The following is a 3,602-nucleotide window of genomic DNA, read 5'->3' on the forward strand; positions in this document are numbered from 1 at the left end:
GGGCTCTCATATTTTTACCCACAGAGTCTCCAGATTTAATTAACTACAGATGGCAAAGACCACACCCTGCACAAGGCAGTTATCAGCTGTGGACAAACTAAAGCTCAAACTAAAATCGCACACTTGGGATTTAAAAAAAAAAATGCTTACATAACATAATTTGCTTGTTTCTAAGGATACAAAGGTCTATGTAATTTCAGCCATTACAGCAAGTGTTCAAAAAGATCTCAAGTGTTACACTGATGTTATCAATATTACAAAAAGAGAGGGGGAAAGTGACAGGCAACAGTGAAGAGTACCAGAGACCCAGCACAAACCTTAGGCCATCTTCCTTCCTTTGACTGGCAAGATATTTTCATAGATAAGTCACACACACACACACACACACACACACACACACACACACACACACACACACTGCTTTTAACTCTGCTTTTCCTAACCTGCTTGGCCTGGGGAACTCAAGCCTCATCCTCATCCTCACCCTTGAACTCGCCCTGCTCATCAGCCATGGCATACTGGTACTGCTGGTACTTTGACACCAGGTCACTCATATTGCCCTCCACCTGGGTGAAATCCATACTGTCCATCCTGTGTACCAGTGCAAGAAACCCTTGCACCGGAACATGGCAGTGAACTGCTCCAAGATGCACTTGAACAGCTCCTAGATGGCAGTCCTGTTGCCAATGAAGGTGGCTGACATCTTAAGGCCTCAAGGAAGATGTCACACATGGCTGTCTTCACGTTGTTGGCAATCCACTCCACAAAGTAGTTCCTGTTCTTGTTCTATACTCTGAGAATCTGCTCATCCACCTCCTTCATGTACATGTGGCCTCAGAAAGTGAAAGCCATGGTCAGGCACTGGTCATGGTGGGGGTCACAGGAGACAATCATGTTCTTGGAGTTGAACATCTGCTGGGTGAGCTCGGCACTGCTGGGTGCCCTGCTGGACAGAGGTGCGAAGTCGAGCATGAAGAAGTGAAGGCATGAGAAGGGCACCATATTCACAGTCAGCTTGTGAAGGTCTGCGTTGAGTGGGCCTGGGAAGCTCAGACAGGTGGTCACCCCAAACATGGTGGCTGATACCAGGTGGTTGAGATTGCCATAGGTGGGTGTGATCAGCTTGACAGTGCCTGGAGACAGTGGCATTATAGGGCTTCACCCCAGTGTCAGAGAACTTGGGTGAAGGCATGATGCTGAAGGTGTTCATGACGCAGTCTGAGTACTCCTCTCTGATCTTGCTGATGACCAGGGTCCCCCTGGCTGAGCCAGTGCCTCCCCCACTGTGCATGGGTCAGCTGGAAGGAAGCCTTGGAGACAGTCATAGCTTTCAGATTCCTTCCTCACCACATCTAGGATGGAGTCCACCCACTCAGCTCCCTCTGTGTGATGGCCCTATACCCAGTTGTCTTCTGCACCTCTCTGACCAAACATGAAGTTGTCTGGCCTGAAAATCTGCCCAAATGGTCCAGACCTGCCTGAGTCCATTGTGCCCTGTTCCAGGTCCACCAGGATGGGCTGAGGTACATATTTATTACAAGTGGCTTCATTGTCATGTACATTGATTCTTTCCAGTAGCAAATCACTGTCTGCCTGGTAATTTCCAGTGGAGTTGATACCATGCTCATCACTGATGACCTCCTAAACTTGGCACTGATCTGGTTGCCGCACTTGCCTGCCTGGATGTGCACAGTCTCCCTCATGGTACCTCCTTAGCTTCTTGCTGGCTTGGGTCTGTGTCCAGGCCAGGAGTGGTATATCTGAGTCTTGAGGTAGATCTATTCCCAGTTGTCTGAGAAACCTCTAGATTGATTTCCACAGTAGTTGTACAAGTTTGCCCTCCCACCAGCAGTGGAGGAGTGTACCCCTTGCTCTGTATCCTAGCCAGCATGTGTTGTCACTTGAATTTTTTTTAATCTTACTCTGAGGGGTTTAAGATGGAATCTGAGTCATTTCCTTGATGGCTGTCTTTATCACAATTTTAAAGGCTTCCTGTCTAGGCTGTTTCTTTTTTCTTTGCAGGGGGATGTTGTTGCAGAAGTCTTTAATGTCTCTCATTTTCAATCATGGGTTTTATAAGGAAGCAGACTGAGCAAGCCAGTAAGCAGCCTTCCATGGCTTCTGCTTTGGTTCCTATCTCCATGCTCCTGCCTTGAGTCCTGCCCTGACTTAGAAATGGCCTGAACTTTGGTAAGGGCATTTGTTTCCTGATTCCCAGGGGGAAAGTCATGTGGAATGCTATCTGATTTATCTTGAATTTTGTTATATATTTCTTTCTACACTTGTTGCCTTCATAGTAGCTGGCCCAGCACCTGCTAGCTCTCCTTTTTTCCCACTGGGCTAGTCATAAAGTGAGGTCTCTATATACAACCAAAATGTCAGTATAACGTGTCACAGGCCAAGTCTTAAGAGTTATTACTAGCCATTCTGCTCTTAACTCAGCCCATTGGCTACTTTCCCTTCTCCCTTTTCCAGCCACATGGTATCTGTATTCATCTCTATTGTTACAGCTGCCCACTCTTGTTTGCTGTCTACCAGTATCATCTGTGTACCAGGCATCTACAGGAATGAGTAGTATCCCTTCAAGCACTTTATCTGGTTTATTTGTTGGTCCAACTACTGAGGGATTCTCAGTGGCTTTAAAGGATGCTGGTCCTCCTAGGACAGCATGCATGGCCTTGGTGATAGAGCTTGCATCATGACATACTGCTTAAGAATGCAGGGTTCTTAAGTTGGTAGGGTTTGGATTCTGTGCCACACCATGAAGGTGTTGGGCCAGGAGGCCTTCAATCCAGCCTTTTATTGGTTAGGCTGTTTTTTACAGTCACTGGGGTAGAACTGGTTACAGATTCCACCTGTTGCAATGCTTTATGTATCTCTCACAGTTGCTGTTCTAAGGCTGTACACTAAGCTTCTACTACTTTGACTGACTGAAATCAAATCATATTGGAACCATTTCCTCAGATTGCTTTTGCCATAGCCCTCAGATATAGCCTTCCGAACTCCTGGTGACTTCTGAAAGAAAGAAAGTAGTGGGGCAAATAGCTATTTAGCCTGTCTTACAAGGATCTTAGCCAGGCGTGGTGGCACACGCCTTTAATCCTAGCATTCGGGAGGCTGAGGCAGGTGGACTGCTGTAAGTTCAAGGCCAGCCTGGTCTACAAAGTGAGTCTAGAACAGCCAAGGCTGCATAGAGAAACCCTGTCTCAAAAAAAAAAAAAAAAAAGATCTTATCCTCCTCAAAACTTTGTGAGCCATTCTGCACCAACCACATATTAACACTGTTTATCGTTATACATATGCATAAGCAAGATGGGGCATGAAAATTTGACAATATCCCAAAAGCCCCCAAAATGCCTGTAGCTCTTTTACATTTACATGCACAGACTATTGTAGGATTTTATCATAACAGTTCACTATTATATGTGTTTACAAGACCATAACCCCCAATAATTTTACAGCTGTGCTTGGTCATTGTGTATTCTGGGTTCATCTCCCATCCTCATCCCTTTAGATGTACCTTTATGCCCTTAAGATGAATTTCTAAATCTGAAAAACACCCAGAGGTTGGCATTGTCATCTATATAATGAAACCTTTTGCA

The 3,602-nt window shown here is 45.7% G+C and overlaps 1 pseudogene; it reads right to left on the reverse strand.

Moving 5' to 3' along the window:
• Window positions 1-461: 461 nt before the first annotated feature.
• LOC127193054 (tubulin beta-2 chain-like) lies at window positions 462-1,735 on the reverse strand (annotated as a pseudogene).
• Between the last annotated feature and the right edge of the window lie 1,867 nt (window positions 1,736-3,602).

Source organism: Acomys russatus, chromosome 8 (assembly GCF_903995435.1).
Source record: "Acomys russatus chromosome 8, mAcoRus1.1, whole genome shotgun sequence".
In the NCBI taxonomy this organism is placed as follows: domain Eukaryota; kingdom Metazoa; phylum Chordata; class Mammalia; order Rodentia; family Muridae; genus Acomys; species Acomys russatus.